Source organism: Ranitomeya imitator, chromosome 4, assembly GCF_032444005.1.
Source record: "Ranitomeya imitator isolate aRanImi1 chromosome 4, aRanImi1.pri, whole genome shotgun sequence".
NCBI classification, from domain to species: Eukaryota; Metazoa; Chordata; class Amphibia; order Anura; family Dendrobatidae; genus Ranitomeya; species Ranitomeya imitator.
The window spans coordinates 683,506,355-683,529,535 of NC_091285.1; positions in this window are offsets into that span (position 1 = coordinate 683,506,355).

Below are 23,181 nucleotides of genomic sequence, written 5' to 3' on the forward strand. Positions count from 1 at the left end.
AGCAAGACCAATACTAGAACATTGACTGGAGGCCAGGATCAAAGCACCAGGTGAAGTTAAATAGAGCAGCACCTAACGACTTAACCTCATCACCTGAGGAAGGAAACTCAGAAGCCGCAGTACCACTCTCATCCACCAAAGGAAGCTTATAGACAGAACCAGCCGCAGTACCACTCACGACCACAGGAGGGAGCTTGGCCACAGAATTCACAACAAGTCTCATCAGGGTCAGATTCTGGCTCAGTACACTGCGAGGGCAATGTAGTGATCTCAGTCAATGGAACAGCATTATAATCTAGCTGTGGCTGTGCATCAGTGCACTCCATGTCCGATTCATCTTGTAATAGGCTGTTAACAATTTCCCTTTCTAACCCAGGCACGGTATGTGTAAAGAGCTCCATGGAGTAAACTGTAGTGTCGTCTGCCGCATCCTTCACTTTTGGTTTATGTGAAGGACACAAGGAAGCCATTTGTTCCTGACAGACTCGCTGCTTTTACATTTCGAACTTTCTGAAGAGGCGGCGAAAGATCTAGAGGCTGAGTCAGCAAGGAAAGCCAAAACATTTTCCTGCTGCTCCGGCTTTAAAAGCTGCTTTCCAACTCCCAGATAAGGGAGCCTTCAAGGCCTTGTGTAGCCAGACGATGACGCTGGCTCAACACCTCGAGCCTTTGGTGCCATTTTGCTTTTCCCACTACCACTAGATGCTCCACCACCACCACCACCATCAGTACCAGCTGGCAACGACCGCCCACGGCCTCTTCCACCAGAATTCCTCATTTTTGGGAAAATGTAACCAAAATAACAACCATTATATGGTACTGTAAAATAAGGTAGAAAGTGTATATTAACTTGTTGAGAATTTAAATCTTCCTTTTTTTTTTTTTGGGGAGACTGAACCAAAACTCTGTGCATAAAACAACACAATGTAAGTGGCAGAACGTGGCTGGCTGATATACCACAAACTAACAGGACTGAGGTATATCCACTTTGTGACAATTTAAATCTCTCTTTTTTGGGGGGGAGACTGAACCAAAACTCAGGCCCTGTGCATAAAAAAACACAATGTAAGTGGCAGAACGTGGCTGGCTGATATATGACAAACTAACAGAACTAATATGAAAAAAAATGAAAAAAAACTCCGGCACACTATTAGATACTAGAAGACACAAAAGAGAATAGTAAAACCAAAAACACTCAGTTTGAAAAAATGTTACAGTAATCCGCAAGTGCTAGTAAAAGATGTAAATAACTGGGTATTTGGTTGATACGTTTTTTGCAAAAAATGTATACTAAGCTGCTCTACCAATCTTCACGGTATACCCTTATCAGAGCAGTCCTAACTAATGTATGCAATCCCTATCTGATGTATTTAAAAACCTGAGCATCTGTATATAACCTGTGTGAACAGGGTTCAGAGAGGAAAAATCCATGTGTGCATACAGGGTAGAACAGCTTTTGTGCAGATAGCCCAAGAGGAGTGGTGGAACTCCCCAGTCTTGTAGACACAAGAGAACAATTATGGAAACAGGAACACATGGGCTACTTGCACAGTGAACAAGTCTGTATGATCATGTTCACACACCACCAAGAAACCTGAAGACACAAAAGAGAATAGTAAAACCAAAAACACTCAGTTTGAAAAAATGTTGCAGTAATCCGCACGTGCTAGTAAAAGATGTAAATAACAGGGTATTTGGTTGATACGTTTTTTGCAAAAAATGTATACTAAGCTGCTCTACCAATCTTCACGGTATACCCTTATCAGAGCAGTCCTAACTAATGTATGCAATCCCTATCTGATGTATTTAAAAACCTGATCATCTGTATATAACCTGTGTGAACAGGGTTCAGAGAGGAAAAAATCCATGTGTGCATACAGGGTAGAACAGCTTTTGTGCAGATAGCCCAAGAGGAGTGGTGGAACTCCCCAGTCTTGTAGACACAAGAGAACAATTATGGAAACAGGAACACATGGGCTACTTGCACAGTGAACAAGTCTGTATGATCATGTTCACACACCACCAAGAAACCTGAAGACACAAAAGAGAATAGTAAAACCAAAAACACTCAGTTTGAAAAAATGTTGCAGTAATCCGCAAGTGCTAGTAAAAGATGTAAATAACAGGGTATTTGGTTGATACGTTTTTTGCAAAAAATGTATACTAAGCTGCTCTACCAATCTTCACGGTATACGTGAGTTCACGGTATATGTTTTTTACATCTTTTACTAGCACTTGCGGATTACTGCAACATTTTTTCAAACTGAGTGTTTTTGGTTTTACTATTCTCTTTTGTGTCTTCAGGTTTCTTGGTGGTGTGTGAACATGATCATACAGACTTGTTCACTGTGCAAGTAGCCCATGTGTTCCTGTTTCCATAATTGTTCTCTTGTGTCTACAAGACTGGGGAGTTCCACCACTCCTCTTGGGCTATCTGCACAAAAGCTGTTCTACCCTGTATGCACACATGGATTTTTTCCTCTCTGAACCCTGTTCACACAGGTTATATACAGATGATCAGGTTTTTAAATACATCAGATAGGGATTGCATACATTAGTTAGGACTGCTCTGATAAGGGTATACCGTGAAGATTGGTAGAGCAGCTTAGTATACATTTTTTGCAAAAAACGTATCAACCAAATACCCTGTTATTTACATCTTTTACTAGCACTTGCGGATTACTGCAACATTTTTTCAAACTGAGTGTTTTTGGTTTTACTATTCTCTTTTGTGTCTTCAGGTTTCTTGGTGGTGTGTGAACATGATCATACAGACTTGTTCACTGTGCAAGTAGCCCATGTGTTCCTGTTTAGATACTAGAAGAGTCTCTTTTTCATTCAAAATGTTTATTTTCAGAAAATAGTGGTGAATTTCCAAAACATTCTTAGGATATTCTTATATTTCAAAGCAATAATGGGATTTCCAAAAATACATTTCTCATTTTCCGTATGGACATAATATCAAATCCTTCTAATCTCAACGTTTCGGCTGTGAAGCCTTTTTCAAGAGACTCAATGTCCCTGAAACACATATGGAGAGATATAATAGAAAACAGAAATATAAGTATCAATATCAGAAAAATGAAACACAAAATAAAATGAAAAGGGGAACAGAATGCAGTATGACCCCCTTTTTATTGTGTAGATCCTACACCATTCACCGTACAAATGTCCTGTAATGGTAACCCCATATTTTAATTGGTATCAGTGCATCATACGCCATAAGGTTTCCATAAAGTCTCAATTACAATGGTAATCATAGGAGAGACACCTTTCAATAATTCAACTCAAGTTCCACTATGACAAATGTGTAAGCGTACCCAATGGTTCTAATTCCATATAAAGTGCAGCTGGTGTTAAAGTAAACGTTGCCTAGTGATCTAAATGGCAGGTAAACCCACATCAAAACCCGTGAACAGAAAAAGACAAGGATTCCATACTTGAAAGTGGGAAGAGAGCCGGTTAGGAAAATCCAATGTGGGAATAAATGTGCAAGATCTTTAGAATACTAGACCAAAAAGATGTACGTGCCGCTTAGGAAGTAGGAATATAGACTTATTACCTTAGAAAAGAATACCGCCGTGTAGGTGCTGCTGCGACCACAAGAAGAACCGCTAACGGGAGGCAGTGAAAAGATACTGAGCGGCCGGCATTTTATTCCGTCCCGGCGCTCGTGCCCGTCAGAATACTTCTGGGTGAAAGTGCAAGTTACGGACCTGCGCACTGCGGTCCGGAGAGAGACGGAGAAAGCCGAGGGTAGCCGAAATAGTGCGCCTGCGCAGAAGCGTCTAAGTCCGGACTTTAGGGAGCCCCCGAGTGCTGCAATATAACAAAGAAGAGAAAGAACCTTAAGACAAACAATAGATTCTAGCGTTGTGCTTAGTAAATGGGTATACTTACTACCTGGTATTACATAATAGATAAAATAAGAAACTTGAGAGGACTCCAATATATTCATTAAAAAGACTAAGGTTAGATCGATAGGGGAAAAATGACACCATGTTACAGCATACATTCATATCAAAGTAAACACTCTGATAACGTATCAGTCATGATTGTTTCAATGTGAGGAAAAAAGGAAGAGAACTTCGACCCACAAAATTAAGAGAACTTCGAACCACAAAATTACAAGATTAATAGGAGACCTCATATTCTCTGTTTAGACCATGCGGGGATAAGGTTTGTAATGTGTAAATCCAAAAGGATTCCCGCTCCTTTAATTTCCTGGTCCTGTCTCCCCCCCTCCTCAGTGCAGGCACATGATCTATCACTTGGTACCTAAGTTGGGTCACATTATGATTGTTCTGTAGAAAGTGGGCAGGAATGGGTAAAAGGGTCCTACCACATCTGATGGTAGATTTATGTTTTGAAATGCGGTCTCGGATATGCTGGGTAGTCTCCCCAACATATCCGAGACCGCAAGGACACTTTATTAAATAGACAACAAAGGACGAATTACAGGTGAACTGTCCTCTAATAGGAAATCTCTTCCCCGAACGTGGATGTGTGAAAGAGTCACCCCTCAAGACATTTGAGCATTGGTGGCAACTCAAACACGGGAACGTGCCATTACGAGGTGAAGTCAAAACCCTTTGTACAGGACCCCTATTACTAGGGCCAACATCTGCCCTAACTAAGTGGCCTAGAGTCTCCATAGAGACTAACAAGCAATTCATCGGAAGTCTCCCTATGTTTTTGAGAGATGTCAAGAAATCGGTAGTGTCCTTGAGATAAGACTTAATCCTCGGTACCAGGGGGGGATAAGATTTTTTCAAGCGTCATAGCTAATGGAGACAACAGGGATTCCGTAGAGGCCACTATCGGACGCCCAGGGGGCCTCAATGGATGTTTATGGATCTTGGGAAGTGTATAAAACACCGGTATTACCGGGTGCTGTTTCACAAGAAAATCCCCCAATTTGGTATCTATTGTACCCATAGTGGTATAGTAGGTCACTAGATCTTTAATTTCTCTACTAATTTCAAAGGTGGGATTATTACCAATAGGTTGATATGTATCTAAGTCCCTGAGTTGTGTCCTGATCTCATGCATGTAGTAGTCCTGGTCTAACACTACTATTGAGCCCCCCTTATCCGCCGGTTTTATTATAATTTGTTTATTATCCTTTAGTGTGGATAATGCCCTCTTCTCAACAGTAAGATTATGTCTCACGTGGTAATTTCCCTTATCTATGGATTCCAAAACCTTCTTAACATCATTTTTCACCAGCTCAATATATGATTCAACTGGATGGTAAACATGTGGGGGTTGGAAGGAACTATAGGTTCGTAAATTTAAAGATTTTAAAGTAAATTTTGAATCAGTAGAATCAGATATAGGGGGAACATTCGTATGTGTTTTAGAGAAATGTGCTTTAAGCCTAATATTCCTAAAAAAAACGATTAAGCTCCTGATCTACCTGGAAGGAGTTAAACCTCGGAACCGGACAAAAACTAAGCCCTCTTTGTAAGACATTCAGTTCGGTGGGGGATAGGCACTGTGATGAGATGTTGTATACAATGTTGTTGGTGGTGTCAGTACCTGGGACCTGGTCGCCATCCGGCGTTGTTCTAATCCGTGTCCGTTGCCCCCTCCTCGTTTTCCTTTGTAACCCCGGCCTGGACGTTGTTCTAAAAAAGAAGAGCGTGCTGAACCAAAATCGCTTTCTGAACTGGTGGAAAACGGACTGTAGTCCCTTCTCGTCGGTCTCCGGTTCCTGGAATAGGTGGTGAATTGCCATTTGTACACCTGGTTGTTCCTATAGTCTTCGGTGTCGTGCAAAAATTTGTTCCGTTTTCTGATCTGTAAACTATCACGCAAGTCTGAGACAGTCTTGTCAACTTTATCCTTTAACCCTTTGAAGTCCTCTGGTGTAGATGTACTCCTAAGTTGTTGCTCCGTAGATGAAATCTTTTTCTTCAATTCAGTAATCTCCTTCTATAGAAAATCAATAGTTAGTATTATCAAGTCCATGGAACATTTATTAAGGATTGACTCAAATTTACCACAATATTCAGTGTTGTCCTGGAATAGTGTGGGTCTTAAGGGAACCCTCAGGCCCCTAGGTATACGTTGGACCCGATGGTACTCTGCCAAGGTTATGCTATGGAGGTCCAGAGCCGTAAAGCGCTTCAGATCTTTTTCAAAGTCCCTGGTCCGTAACTCCTCACTTGGAGTGTGCAAAAAAGTCCCAGGTGTGGTAATTTGAGAAATAATTGTAGATGCTTCCTCCTGATTATACGATAAGGTTGAAAAAGACATTTAAAATAAGTAGGAGCTACCTTCAAAAAATAGACTAAATATAACGATGCAGAAGGTGCTCACTGTGCAAGAGGTGCTCTGGAAAAATAGCAATAATATGAAAAAAACTCCGGCACACTATTAGATACTAGAAGAGTCTCTTTTTCATTCAAAATGTTTATTTTCAGAAAATAGTGGTGAATATCCAAAACATTCTTAGGATATTCTTATATTTCAAAGCAATAATGGGATTTCCAAAAATACATTTCTCATTTTCCGTATGGACATAATATTAAATCCTTCTAATCTCAACGTTTCGGCTGTGAAGCCTTTTTCAAGAGATTCAATGTCCCTGAAACACATATGGAGAGATATAATAGAAAACAGAAATATAAGTATCAATATCAGAAAAATGAAACACAAAATAAAATGAAATGAAAAGGGGAACAGAATGCAGTACGACCCCCTTTTTATTGTGTAGATCCTACACCATTCACCGTACAAATGTCCTGTAATGGTAACCCCATATTTCAATTGGTATCAGTGCATCATACGCTATAAGGTTTCCATAAAGTCTCAATTACAATGGTAATCATAGGAGAGACACCTTTCAATAATTCAACTCAAGTTCCACTATGACAAATGTGTAAGCGTACCCAATGGTTCTAATTCCATATAAAGTGCAGCTGGTGTTAAAGTAAACGTTGCCTAGTGATCTAAATGGCAGGCAAACCCACATCAAAACCCGTGAACAGAAAAAGACAAGGATTCCATACTTGAAAGTGGGAAGAGAGCTGGTTAGGAAAATCCACTGTGGGAATAAATGTGCAAGATCTTTAGAATACTAGACCAAAAAGATGTACGTGCCGCTTAGGAAGTAGGAATATAGACTTATTACCTTAGAAAAGAATACCGCCGTGTAGGTGCTGCTGCGACCACAAGAAGAACCGCTAACGGGAGGCAGTGAAAAGATACTGAGCGGCCGGCATTTTATTCCGTCCCGGCGCTCGTGCCCGTCAGAATACTTCGGGGTGAAAGTGCAAGTGACGGACCTGCGCACTGCGGTCCGGAGAGAGACGGAGAAAGCCGAGGGTAGCCGAAATAGTGCGCCTGCGCAGAAGCGTCTAAGTCCGGACTTTAGGGAGCCCTCGAGTGCTGCAATATAACAAAGAAGAGAAAGAACCTTAAGACAAACAATAGATTCTAGCGTTGTGCTTAGTAAATGGGTATACTTACTACCTGGTATTACATAATAGATAAAATAAGAAACTTGAGAGGACTCCAATATATTCATTAAAAAGACTAAGGTTAGATCCATAGGGGAAAAATGACACCATGTTACAGCATATATTCACATCAAAGTAAACACTCTGGTAACGTATCAGTCATGATTGTTTCAATGTGAGGAAAAAAGGAAGAGAACTTCGACCCACAAAATTAAGAGAACTTCGAACCACAAAATTACAAGATTAATAGGAGACCTCATATTCTCTGTTTAGACCATGCGGGGATAAGGTTTGTAATGTGTAAATCCAAAAGGATTCCCGCTCCTTTAATTTCCTGATCCTGTCTCCCCCCTCCTCAGTGCAGGCACATGATCTATCACTTGGTACCTAAGTTGGGCCACATTATGATTGTTCTGTAGAAAGTGGGCAGGAATGGGTAAAAGGGTCCTACCACATCTGATGGTAGATTTATGTTTTGAAATGCGGTCTCGGATATGCTGGGTAGTCTCCCCAACATATCCGAGACCGCAAGGACACTTTATTAAATAGACAACAAAGGACGAATTACAGGTGAACTGTCCTCTAATAGGAAATCTCTTCCCCGAACGTGGATGTGTGAAAGAGTCACCCCTCAAGACATTTGAGCATTGGTGGCAACTCAAACACGGGAACGTGCCATTACGAGGTGAAGTCAAAACCCTTTGTACAGGACCCCTATTACTAGGGCCAACATCTGCCCTAACTAAGTGGCCTTTGATATTAGAGCAACGCTTACTGCAGATTATAGGTTTAGAATTAAAGTCTCTAACCTGAGGATATGCATTCTTTAAAATATCCCAATATTGAAGGACCCACTTGTTAATTAGATGATTCAAAGGATGAAATGTGCTGACGAAAGCCATCCTAGGGGTCTCAGGACGTACATATGGTCTAGCTGTATCCCTGTTAGATAGAAGGACATGATCAGGGTATCCCCTAGTACAAAATTTTTCATTCATTTCTTGATGTCTGATGTGGCTGGTCTCAGGGTTGGACACGATCCTGTCTATCCTAACATGTTGAGATTTAGGAAGAGCTCTTTTGATATGGTGAGGATGACAACTATCATATTTCAAGAGACTATTCCTATCTGTGGACTTAACAAAGAGATCCGTCTCGACTTTTTTGTGCTCATTAATGATGACCCTAGTGTCCAAAAAATGCATGGAGACTGGATCATGAGACATTGAAAAGGTAAGGCCAGGTAAACATGAGTTGAGGTCTCCATGAAAATTGCAAAGAGTTTCTACATCACTAGTCCATATAAGAAAGATGTCGTCTATATAACGTCTCCAGTAGATCACGTGAGACATGAAGCTGGGATGTGTGTAGACGTACGTTAGCTCGAAGTGATCCATGAAAATATTTGCATATGGGGGTGCCATGTTGGACCCCATGGCAGTCCCCTTCCTCTGTATGAAGAACTGATCCTCAAAAATGAAAAAATTATGGGTCAATACTATCGTGAGTAAGTCCTTACAAAATTTCTGTTGTTGAATAGAGAAGTTTGTATGGGTGGATAGAAAGGACATAGCCGATTCTATGCCATCTTGATGTCTTATACTCGTATACAGGCTATTTACATCCATAGAGACTAACAAGCAATTCATCGGAAGTCTCCCTATGTTTTTGAGAGATGTCAAGAAATCGGTAGTGTCCTTGAGATAAGACTTAATCCTCGGTACCAGGGGGGGATAAGATTTTTTCAAGCGTCATAGCTAATGGAGACAACAGGGATTCCGTAGAGGCCACTATCGGACGCCCAGGGGGCCTCAATGGATGTTTATGGATCTTGGGAAGTGTATAAAACACCGGTATTACCGGGTGCTGTTTCACAAGAAAATCCCCCAATTTGGTATCTATTGTACCCATAGTGGTATAGTAGGTCACTAGATCTTTAATTTCTCTACTAATTTCAAAGGTGGGATTATTACCAATAGGTTGATATGTATCTAAGTCCCTGAGTTGTGTCCTGATCTCATGCATGTAGTAGTCCCGGAAAAACACTATTATTGAGCCCCCCTTATCCGCCGGTTTTATTATAATTTGTTTATTATCCTTTAGTGTGGATAATGCCCTCTTCTCCTCAACAGTAAGATTATGTCTCACGTGGTAATTTCCCTTATCTATGGATTCCAAAACCTTCTTAACATCATTTTTCACCAGCTCAATATATGTTTCAACTGGATGGTAAACATGTGGGGGTTGGAAGGAACTATAGGTTCGTAGATTTAAAGATTTTAAAGTAAATTCTGAATCAGTAGAATCAGATATAGGGGGAACATTCCTGAGTGTTTTAGAGAAATGTGCTTTAAGCCTAATATTCCTAAAAAAACGATTAAGCTCCTGATCTACCTGGAAGGAGTTAAACCTCGGAACCGGACAAAAACTAAGCCCTCTTTCTAAGACATTCAGTTCGGTGGGGGATAGGCACTGTGATGAGATGTTGTATACAATGTTGTTGGTGGTGTCAGTACCTGGGACCTGGTCGCCATCCGGCGTTGTTCTAATCCGTGTCCGTTGCCCCCTCCTCGTTTTCCTTTGTAACCCCGGCCTGGACGTTGTTCTAAAAAAGAAGAGCGTGCTGAACCAAAATCGCTTTCTGAACTGGTGGAAAACGGACTGTAGTCCCTTCTCGTCGGTCTCCGGTTCCTGGAATAGGTGGTGAATTGCCATTTGTACACCTGGTTGTTCCTATAGTCTTCGGTGTCGTGCAAAAATTTGTTCCGTTTTCTGATCTGTAAACTATCACGCAAGTCTGAGACAGTCTTGTCAACTTTATCCTTTAACCCTTTGAAGTCCTCTGGTGTAGATGTACTCCTAAGTTGTTGCTCCGTAGATGAAATCTTTTTCTTCAATTCAGTAATCTCCTTCTATAGAAAATCAATAGTTAGTATTATCAAGTCCATGGAACATTTATTAAGGATTGACTCAAATTTACCACAATATTCAGTGTTGTCCTGGAATAGTGTGGGTCTTAAGGGAACCCTCAGGCCCCTAGGTATACGTTGGACCCGATGGTACTCTGCCAAGGTTATGCTATGGAGGTCCAGAGCCGTAAAGCGCTTCAGATCTTTTTCAAAGTCCCTGGTCCGTAACTCCTCACTTGGAGTGTGCAAAAAAGTCCCAGGTGTGGTAATTTGAGAAATAATTGTAGATGCTTCCTCCTGATTATACGATAAGGTTGAAAAAGACATTTAAAATAAGTAGGAGCTACCTTCAAAAAATAGACTAAATATAACGATGCAGAAGGTGCTCACTGTGCAAGAGGTGCTCTGGAAAAATAGCAATAATATGAAAAAAACTCCGGCACACTATTAGATACTAGAAGAGTCTCTTTTTCATTCAAAATGTTTATTTTCAGAAAATAGTGGTGAATATCCAAAACATTCTTAGGATATTCTTATATTTCAAAGCAATAATGGGATTTCCAAAAATACATTTCTCATTTTCCGTATGGACATAATATTAAATCCTTCTAATCTCAACGTTTCGGCTGTGAAGCCTTTTTCAAGAGATTCAATGTCCCTGAAACACATATGGAGAGATATAATAGAAAACAGAAATATAAGTATCAATATCAGAAAAATGAAACACAAAATAAAATGAAATGAAAAGGGGAACAGAATGCAGTACAACCCCCTTTTTATTGTGTAGATCCTACACCATTCACCGTACAAATGTCCTGTAATGGTAACCCCATATTTCAATTGGTATCAGTGCATCATACGCTATAAGGTTTCCATAAAGTCTCAATTACAATGGTAATCATAGGAGAGACACCTTTCAATAATTCAACTCAAGTTCCACTATGACAAATGTGTAAGCGTACCCAATGGTTCTAATTCCATATAAAGTGCAGCTGGTGTTAAAGTAAACGTTGCCTAGTGATCTAAATGGCAGGCAAACCCACATCAAAACCCGTGAACAGAAAAAGACAAGGATTCCATACTTGAAAGTGGGAAGAGAGCTGGTTAGGAAAATCCACTGTGGGAATAAATGTGCAAGATCTTTAGAATACTAGACCAAAAAGATGTACGTGCCGCTTAGGAAGTAGGAATATAGACTTATTACCTTAGAAAAGAATACCGCCGTGTAGGTGCTGCTGCGACCACAAGAAGAACCGCTAACGGGAGGCAGTGAAAAGATACTGAGCGGCCGGCATTTTATTCCGTCCCGGCGCTCGTGCCCGTCAGAATACTTCGGGGTGAAAGTGCAAGTGACGGACCTGCGCACTGCGGTCCGGAGAGAGACGGAGAAAGCCGAGGGTAGCCGAAATAGTGCGCCTGCGCAGAAGCGTCTAAGTCCGGACTTTAGGGAGCCCTCGAGTGCTGCAATATAACAAAGAAGAGAAAGAACCTTAAGACAAACAATAGATTCTAGCGTTGTGCTTAGTAAATGGGTATACTTACTACCTGGTATTACATAATAGATAAAATAAGAAACTTGAGAGGACTCCAATATATTCATTAAAAAGACTAAGGTTAGATCCATAGGGGAAAAATGACACCATGTTACAGCATATATTCACATCAAAGTAAACACTCTGGTAACGTATCAGTCATGATTGTTTCAATGTGAGGAAAAAAGGAAGAGAACTTCGACCCACAAAATTAAGAGAACTTCGAACCACAAAATTACAAGATTAATAGGAGACCTCATATTCTCTGTTTAGACCATGCGGGGATAAGGTTTGTAATATGTAAATCCAAAAGGATTCCCGCTCCTTTAATTTCCTGATCCTGTCTCCCCCCTCCTCAGTGCAGGCACATGATCTATCACTTGGTACCTAAGTTGGGCCACATTATGATTGTTCTGTAGAAAGTGGGCAGGAATGGGTAAAAGGGTCCTACCACATCTGATGGTAGATTTATGTTTTGAAATGCGGTCTCGGATATGCTGGGTAGTCTCCCCAACATATCCGAGACCGCAAGGACACTTTATTAAATAGACAACAAAGGACGAATTACAGGTGAACTGTCCTCTAATAGGAAATCTCTTCCCCGAACGTGGATGTGTGAAAGAGTCACCCCTCAAGACATTTGAGCATTGGTGGCAACTCAAACACGGGAACGTGCCATTACGAGGTGAAGTCAAAACCCTTTGTACAGGACCCCTATTACTAGGGCCAACATCTGCCCTAACTAAGTGGCCTTTGATATTAGAGCAACGCTTACTGCAGATTATAGGTTTAGAATCAAAGTCTCTAACCTGAGGATATGCATTCTTTAAAATATCCCAATATTGAAGGACCCACTTGTTAATTAGATGATTCAAAGGATGAAATGTGCTGACGAAAGCCATCCTAGGGGTCTCAGGACGTACATATGGTCTAGCTGTATCCCTGTTAGATAGAAGGACATGATCAGGGTATCCCCTAGTACAAAATTTTTCATTCATTTCTTGATGTCTGATGTGGCTGGTCTCAGGGTTGGACACGATCCTGTCTATCCTAACATGTTGAGATTTAGGAAGAGCTCTTTTGATATGGTGAGGATGACAACTATCATATTTCAAGAGACTATTCCTATCTGTGGACTTAACAAAGAGATCCGTCTCGACTTTTTTGTGCTCATTAATGATGACCCTAGTGTCCAAAAAATGCATGGAGACTGGATCATGAGACATTGAAAAGGTAAGGCCAGGTAAACATGAGTTGAGGTCTCCATGAAAATTGCAAAGAGTTTCTACATCACTAGTCCATATAAGAAAGATGTCGTCTATATAACGTCTCCAGTAGATCACGTGAGACATGAAGCTGGGATGTGTGTAGACGTACGTTAGCTCGAAGTGATCCATGAAAATATTTGCATATGGGGGTGCCATGTTGGACCCCATGGCAGTCCCCTTCCTCTGTATGAAGAACTGATCCTCAAAAATGAAAAAATTATGGGTCAATACTATCGTGAGTAAGTCCTTACAAAATTTCTGTTGTTGAATAGAGAAGTTTGTATGGGTGGATAGAAAGGACATAGCCGATTCTATGCCATCTTGATGTCTTATACTCGTATACAGGCTATTTACATCCATAGAGACTAACAAGCAATTCATCGGAAGTCTCCCTATGTTTTTGAGAGATGTCAAGAAATCGGTAGTGTCCTTGAGATAAGACTTAATCCTCGGTACCAGGGGGGGATAAGATTTTTTCAAGCGTCATAGCTAATGGAGACAACAGGGATTCCGTAGAGGCCACTATCGGACGCCCAGGGGGCCTCAATGGATGTTTATGGATCTTGGGAAGTGTATAAAACACCGGTATTACCGGGTGCTGTTTCACAAGAAAATCCCCCAATTTGGTATCTATTGTACCCATAGTGGTATAGTAGGTCACTAGATCTTTAATTTCTCTACTAATTTCAAAGGTGGGATTATTACCAATAGGTTGATATGTATCTAAGTCCCTGAGTTGTGTCCTGATCTCATGCATGTAGTAGTCCCGGAAAAACACTATTATTGAGCCCCCCTTATCCGCCGGTTTTATTATAATTTGTTTATTATCCTTTAGTGTGGATAATGCCCTCTTCTCCTCAACAGTAAGATTATGTCTCACGTGGTAATTTCCCTTATCTATGGATTCCAAAACCTTCTTAACATCATTTTTCACCAGCTCAATATATGTTTCAACTGGATGGTAAACATGTGGGGGTTGGAAGGAACTATAGGTTCGTAGATTTAAAGATTTTAAAGTAAATTCTGAATCAGTAGAATCAGATATAGGGGGAACATTCCTGAGTGTTTTAGAGAAATGTGCTTTAAGCCTAATATTCCTAAAAAAACGATTAAGCTCCTGATCTACCTGGAAGGAGTTAAACCTCGGAACCGGACAAAAACTAAGCCCTCTTTCTAAGACATTCAGTTCGGTGGGGGATAGGCACTGTGATGAGATGTTGTATACAATGTTGTTGGTGGTGTCAGTACCTGGGACCTGGTCGCCATCCGGCGTTGTTCTAATCCGTGTCCATTGCCCCCTCCTCGTTTTCCTTTGTAACCCCGGCCTGGACGTTGTTCTAAAAAAGAAGAGCGTGCTGAACCAAAATCGCTTTCTGAACTGGTGGAAAACGGACTGTAGTCCCTTCTCGTCGGTCTCCGGTTCCTGGAATAGGTGGTGAATTGCCATTTGTACACCTGGTTGTTCTTATAGTCTTCGGTGTCGCGCAAAAATTTGTTCCGTTTTCTGATCTGTAAACTATCACGCAAGTCTGAGACAGTCTTGTCAACTTTATCCTTTAACCCTTTGAAGTCCTCTGGTGTAGATGTACTCCTAAGTTGTTGCTCCGTAGATGAAATCTTTTTCTTCAATTCAGTAATCTCCTTCTGTAGAAAATCAATAGTTAGTATTATCAAGTCCATGGAACATTTATTAAGGATTGACTCAAATTTACCACAATATTCAGTGTTGTCCTGGAATAGTGTGGGTCTTAAGGGAACCCTCAGGCCCCTAGGTATACGTTGGACCCGATGGTACTCTGCCAAGGTTATGCTATGGAGGTCCAGAGCCGTAAAGCGCTTCAGATCTTTTTCAAAGTCCCTGGTCCGTAACTCCTCACTTGGAGTGTGCAAAAAAGTCCCAGGTGTGGTAATTTGAGAAATAATTGTAGATGCTTCCTCCTGATTATACGATAAGGTTGAAAAAGACATTTAAAATAAGTAGGAGCTACCTTCAAAAAATAGACTAAATATAACGATGCAGAAGGTGCTCACTGTGCAAGAGGTGCTCTGGAAAAATAGCAATAATATGAAAAAAAACTCCAGCACACTATTAGATACTAGAAGAGTCTCTTTTTCATTCAAAATGTTTATTTTCAGAAAATAGTGGTGAATTTCCAAAACATTCTTAGGATATTCTTATATTTCAAAGCAATAATGGGATTTCCAAAAATACATTTCTCATTTTCCGTATGGACATAATATCAAATCCCTCTAATCTCAACGTTTCGGCTGTGAAGCCTTTTTCAAGAGATTCAATGTCCCTGAAACACATATGGAGAGATATAATAGAAAACAGAAATATAAGTATCAATATCAGAAAAATGAAACACAAAATAAAATGAAATGAAAAGGGGAACAGAATGCAGTACGACCCCCTTTTTATTGTGTAGATCCTACACCATTCACCGTACAAATGTCTTGTAATGGTAACCCCATATTTTAATTGGTATCAGTGCATCATACGCTATAAGGTTTCCATAAAGTCTCAATTACAACGGTAATCATAGGAGAGACACCTTTCAATAATTCAACTCAAGTTCCACTATGACAAATGTGTAAGCGTACCCAATGGTTCTAATTCCATATAAAGTGCAGCTGGTGTTAAAGTAAACGTTGCCTAGTGATCTAAATGGCAGGCAAACCCACATCAAAACCCGTGAACAGAAAAAGACAAGGATTCCATACTTGAAAGTGGGAAGAGAGCCGGTTAGGAAAATCACTGTGGGAATAAATGTGCAAGATCTTTAGAATACTAGACCAAAAAGATGTACGTGCCGCTTAGGAAGTAGGAATATAGACTTATTACCTTAGAAAAGAATACCGCCGTGTAGGTGCTGCTGCGACCACAAGAAGAACCGCTAACGGGAGGCAGTGAAAAGATACTGAGCGGCCGGCATTTTATTCCGTCCCGGCGCTCGTGCCCGTCAGAATACTTCGGGGTGAAAGTGCAAGTGACGGACCTGCGCACTGCGGTCCGGAGAGAGACGGAGAAAGCCGAGGGTAGCCGAAATAGTGCGCCTGCGCAGAAGCGTCTAAGTCCGGACTTTAGGGAGCCCTCGAGTGCTGCAATATAACAAAGAAGAGAAAGAACCTTAAGACAAACAATAGATTCTAGCGTTGTGCTTAGTAAATGGGTATACTTACTACCTGGTATTACATAATAGATAAAATAAGAAACTTGAGAGGACTCCAATATATTCATTAAAAAGACTAAGGTTAGATCCATAGGGGAAAAATGACACCATGTTACAGCATATATTCACATCAAAGTAAACACTCTGATAACGTATCAGTCATGATTGTTTCAATGTGAGGAAAAAAGGAAGAGAACTTCGAACCACAAAATTAAGAGAACTTTGAAATATAAGAATATCCTAAGAATGTTTTGGAAATTCACCACTATTTTCTGAAAATAAACATTTTGAATGAAAAAGAGACTCTTCTAGTATCTAATAGTGTGCCGGAGTTTTTTTCATATTATTGCTTTTTTTCCAGAGCACCTCTTGCACAGTGAGCACCTTCTGCATCGTTATATTTAGTCTATTTTTTGAAGGTAGCTCCTACTTATTTTAAATGTCTTTTTCAACCTTATCGTATAATCAGGAGGAAGCATCTACAATTATTTCTCAAATTACCACACCTGGGACTTTTTTGCACACTCCAAGTGAGGAGTTACGGACCAGGGACTTTGAAAAAGATCTGAAGCGCTTTACGGCTCTGGACCTCCATAGTATAACCTTGGCAGAGTACCATCGGGTCCAACGTATACCTAGGGGCCTGAGGGTTCCCTTAAGACCCACACTATTCCAGGACAACACTGAATATTGTGGTAAATTTGAGTCAATCCTTAATAAATGTTCCATGGACTTGATAATACTAACTATTGATTTTCTACAGAAGGAGATTACTGAATTGAAGAAAAAGATTTCATCTACGGAGCAACAACTTAAGAGTACATCTACACCGGAGGACTTGAAAGGGTTAAGGGATAAAGTGGACAAGACTGTCTCAGACTTGCGTGATAGTTTACAGATCAGAAAACGGAACAAATTTTTTGCGCGACACCGAAGACTATAAGAACAACCAGGTGTACAAATGGCAATTCACCACCTATTCCAGGAACCGGAGACCGACGAGAAGGGACTACAGTCCGTTTTCCACCAGTTCAGAAAGCGATTTTGGTTCAGCACGCTCTTCTTTTTTAGAACAACGTCCAGGCCGGGGTTACAAAGGAAAACGAGGAGGGGGCAATGGACACGGATTAGAACAACGCCGGATGGCGACCAGGTCCCAGGTACTGACACCACCAACAACATTGTATACAACATCTCATCACAGTGCCTATCCCCCACCGAACTGAATGTCTTAGAAAGAGGGCTTAGTTTTTGTCCGGTTCCGAGGTTTAACTCCTTCCAGGTAGATCAGGAGCTTAATCGTTTTTTTAGGAATATTAGGCTTAAAGCACATTTCTCTAAAACACTCACGAATGTTCCCCCTATATCTGATTCTACTGATTCAGAATTTACTTTAAAATCTTTAAATCTACGAACCTATAGTTCCCTCCAACCCCCAAATGTTTACCATCCAGTTGAAACATATATTGAGCTGGTGAAAAATGATGTTAAGAAGGTTTTGGAATCCATAGATAAGGGAAATTACCACGTGAGACATAATCTTACTGTTGAGGAGAAGAGGGCATTATCCACACTAAAGGATAATAAACAAATTATAATAAAACCGGCGGATAAGGGGGGCTCAATAGTAGTGTTAGACCAGGACTACTACATGCATGAGATCAGGACACAACTCAGGGACTTAGATACATATCAACCTATTGGTAATAATCCCACCTTTGAAATTAGAAGAGAAATTAAAGATCTAGTGACCTACTATACCACTAGGGGTACAATAGATACCAAATTGGGGGATTTTCTTGTGAAACAGCACCCGGTAATACCGGTGTTTTATACACTTCCCAAGATCCATAAACATCCATTGAGGCCCCCTGGGCGTCCGATAGTGGCCTCTACGGAATCCCTGTTGTCTCCATTAGCTATGATGCTTGAAAAAATCTTATCCCCCCTGGTACCGAGGATTAAGTCTTATCTCAAGGACACTACCGATTTCTTGACATCTCTCAAAAACATAGGGAGACTTCCGATGAATTGCTTGTTAGTCTCTATGGATGTAAATAGCCTGTATACGAGTATAAGACATCAAGATGGCATAGAATCGGTTATGTCCTTTCTATCCACCCATACAAACTTCTCTATTCAACAACAGAAAATTTGTAAGGACTTACTCACGATAGTATTGACCCGTAATTTTTTCATTTTTGACTATCATTTCTTCATACAGAGGAAGGGGACTGCCATGGGGTCCAACATGGCACCCCCATATGCAAATATTTTCATGGATCACTTCGAACTAACGTACGTCTACACACATCCCAGCTTCATGTCTCACGTGATCTACTGGAGACGTTATATAGACAACGTCTTTCTTACATGGACTAGTGATGTAGAAACTCTTTGCAATTTTCATGGAGACCTCAACTCATGTTTACCTGGCCTTACCTTTTCAATGTCTCATGATCCAGTCTCCATGAATTTTTTGGACACTAGGGTCATCATTAATCAGCACAGAAAAGTCTCTTGAAATATGATAGTTGTCATCCTCACCATATCAAAAGAGCTCTTCCTAAATCTCAACATGTTAAGATAGACAGGATCGTGTCCAACCCTGAGACCAGCCACATCAGACATCAAGAAATGAATGAAAAATTTCGTACTAGGGGATACCCTGATCATGTCCTTCTATCTAACAGGGATACAGCTAGACCGTATGTACGTCCTGAGACCCCTAGGATGGCTTTCGTCAGCACATTTCATCCTTTGAATCATCTAATTAACAAGTGTGTCCTTCAATATTGGGATATTTTAAAGAATGCATATCCTCAGGTTAGAGACTTTGATTCTAAACCTATAATCTGCAGTAAGCGTTGCTCTAATATCAAAGGCCACTTAGTTAGGGCAGATGTTGGCCCTAGTAATAGGGGTCCTGTACAAAGGGTTTTGACTTCACCTCGTAATGGCACGTTCCCGTGTTTGAGTTGCCACCAATGCTCAAATGTCTTGAGGGGTGACTCTTTCACACATCCACGTTCGGGGAAGAGATTTCCTATTAGAGGACAGTTCACCTGTAATTCGTCCTTTGTTGTCTATTTAATAAAGTGTCCTTGCGGTCTCGGATATGTTGGGGAGACTACCCAGCATATCCGAGACCGCATTTCAAAACATAAATCTACCATCAGATGTGGTAGGACCCTTTTACCCATTTCTGCCCACTTTCTACAGAACAATCATAATGTGGCCCAACTTAGGTACCAAGTGATAGATCATGTGCCTGCACTGAGGAGGGGGGGAGACAGGACCAGGAAATTAAAGGAGTGGGAATCCTTTTGGATTTACACATTACAAACCTTATCCCAGCATGGTCTAAACAGAGAATATGAGGTCTCCTATTAATCTTGTAATTTTGTGGTTCGAAGTTCTCTTAATTTTGTGGGTCGAAGTTCTCTTCCTTTTTTCCTCACATTGAAACAATCATGACTGATACGTTACCAGAGTGTTTACTTTGATGTGAATATATGCTGTAACATGGTGTCATTTTTCCCCTATGGATCTAACCTTAGTCTTTTTAATGAATATATTGGAGTCCTCTCAAGTTTCTTATTTTATCTATTATGTAATACCAGGTAGTAAGTATACCCATTTACTAAGCACAACGCTAGAATCTATTGTTTGTTTTAAGGTTCTTTCTCTTCTTTGTTATATTGCAGCACTCGGGGGCTCCCTAAAGTCCGGACTTAGACGCTTCTGCGCAGGCGCACTATTTCGGCTACCCTCGGCTTTCTCCGTCTCTCTCCGGAACGCAGTGCGCAGATCCGTCACTTGCACTTTCACCCGGAAGTATTCTGACGGGCACGAGCGCCGGGACGCAATAAAATGCCGGCCGCTCAGTATCTTTTCACTGCCTCCCGTTAGCGGTTCTTCTTGTGGTCGCAGCAGCACCTACATGGCGGTATTCTTTTCTAAGGTAATAAGTCTATATTCCTACTTCCTAAGCGGCACGTACATCTTTTTGGTCTAGTATTCTAAAGATCTTGCACATTTATTCCCACAGTGGATTTTCCTAACCGGCTCTCTTCCCACTTTCAAGTATGGAATCCTTGTCTTTTTCTGTTCACGGGTTTTGATGTGGGTTTACCTGCCATTTAGATCACTAGGCAACGTTTACTTTAACACCAGCTGCACTTTATATGGAATTAGAACCATTGGGTACGCTTACACACTTGTCATAGTGGAACTTGAGTTGAATTATTGAAAGGTGTCTCTCCTATGATTACCATTGTAATTGAGACTTTATGGAAACCTTATAGCGTATGATGCACTGATACCAATTGAAATATGGGGTTACCATTACAGGACATTTGTACGGTGAATGGTGTAGGATCTACACAATAAAAAGGGGGTCGTACTGCATTCTGTTCCCCTTTTCATTTCATTTTATTTTGTGTTTCATTTTTCTGATATTGATACTTATATTTCTGTTTTCTATTATATCTCTCCATATGTGTTTCAGGGACATTGAATCTCTTGAAAAAGGCTTCACAGCCGAAACGTTGAGATTAGAAGGATTTGATATTATGTCCATACGGAAAATGAGAAATGTATTTTTGGAAATCCCATTATTGCTTTGAAATATAAGAATATCCTAAGAATGTTTTGGATATTCACCACTATTTTCTGAAAATAAACATTTTGAATGAAAAAGAGACTCTTCTAGTATCTAATAGTGTGCCGGAGTTTTTTTCATATTATTGCTATTTTTCCAGAGCACCTCTTGCACAGTGAGCACCTTCTGCATCGTTATATTTAAACTAACAGAACTGACGTAGATCTACTTAGTGACAATTGAAATCTCCCTTTTTTGGGGGGGAGACTGCACCAAAACTCAGGCCCAGTGTATAACACTACTCAATGTAAGTGGCAGAACGTGGCTGGAAGATATATGTAAAAAAAACAAGGACTGTAGTACAATTTATATCTCCCTACAATGATCTCAGAACTAGGGTTGAGCGACTTTTAGTTTTTTAGGGTCGAGTCGGGTTTTGCGAATCCCGACTATCTCAAAAGTCGAGTTGAATGGAATCGGCCGATTATCGCGAAAAGTCGGGGATCGACCGAAACACGAAACCCAATGCAAGTCAATGGGGGAGCATAGTCGGCAGTGAGTGGAGGCCAGGAAAACACCTACAGTGCCCATTTTAATGGCAAAAACATCCATTCTTGTTACTGAAGCTTGTCAATCTTAATTTACCTTATAATAATAGTTAGGCATTGGAAATTGGGGGTCATTTGGCTAAAGTTGTGGGGGGCAGGGCTGGTTCAAGTATTTAGTGGGCCCAGGTAATCTGGACCACCTCAGGGCAGTGGAGCAGGGAGAGGTAAGTATTTCAACTTTGCAAGTGCTGTGATCCTGAGCAAGCAGGGGGGCCCACTCGTTGGCATTGGCACTGGCACAGGGCCCCTCAAAGAACGGCGGTGTGTTGAACGGCGGGGGCGCCTCCCACCGGCAGCAACACTTTTTGCGTACTATGAGGGGCCCTGTGCCAGTGACGTCGCCAACGAGTATTCCCCCCCACCTGATGAAGGAACCTGCACTTTCATCTGCACCTTCCTCTTTGTCCCCCTGTAAGGTGTTATGGTATGCGGGAAGGGGACCTGACTTTCAGCAGGGTCACATTCTTGCTGTGTAGCGTGCACGGGGAATGTAGCGTTCTGGGTCAATGTACCAGCAGACTCATCTATCACTGGCTGGGCAATGGGCAGGATGAGGAGGAAACAAAGATATAGGCCCAAAGAATAAAGTGGGCTAAATGCAGTTCAAAATTGGTAACAGGACTAACCAGGGGGCATTGCTTTGTTCAGTGGAGTACAACTGTAATGAGAGGCTGACACAGTGAGTAGGCCCAAATCAGTAAGTAGGCTAAATGCAGTTCAAAATTGGTAACAGTAGTAAACAGGTGGCACTGGTTTGTTCAGTGTAGGAGAACATCAAGGAGCGGCAGACACCGTTGGTAGGGCCAACAAAACAAGTAGGCCAAATGCAGTGTTATATTAAAAACAATTTTACGAGAGCCTGAAGATAGAAGCTAGGGAAAGGCAACCTGGAGAACACCTTGAAGCGGAAGACACCGTTTGTAGAACCCAGACCCAACTTGTAGGCCTAATGCAGTGTTGTTTCAACAACTATTTAACGAGAGCCTGAAGATTGAAGCTCAGGAAAGGCAACCAGGAGAACACCTTGGAGCGGCATACAAGGGTAGTAGGCCCCAACCCAACTAGTAGCCCCACTGCAGTTGTTCGATTAAAAAACTATTTAACGAGAGCCTGAAGATTGAAGCTCAGGAAAGGCAACCTGGAGAACACCTTGGAGCGACAGACACCGTTAGTAGGCCCCAACCAAACTAGTAGCCCCACTGCAGTTGTTCGATTAAAAAACTATTTAACAAGAGCCTGAAGATTGAAGCTCAGGAAAGGCAACCTAGAGAACACCTTGGAGCGGCATACACCTTTAGTATGCCCCAACCCAACTAGTAGGCCATATGCAGTTGTTCCATTTAACAACCATTTAACAAGAGCCTGAAGATTGAAGCTCAGGAAAGGCAACCTGGCGAACACCTTGGAGCGGCAGACACTGGTAGTAGGCAGCAACCCAAGTAGTAGCCCCACTGCGGTTGTTCCATTAAAAAACTATTTAACAAGAGCCTGAAGATTGAAGCTCAGGAAAGGCAACCTGGAGAACACCTTGGAGCAGCATACACTGGTAGTAGGCCCCAAGCAAACTAGTAGCCCCACTGCAGTTGTTCGATTAAAAAACTATTTAACAAGAGCCTGAAGAT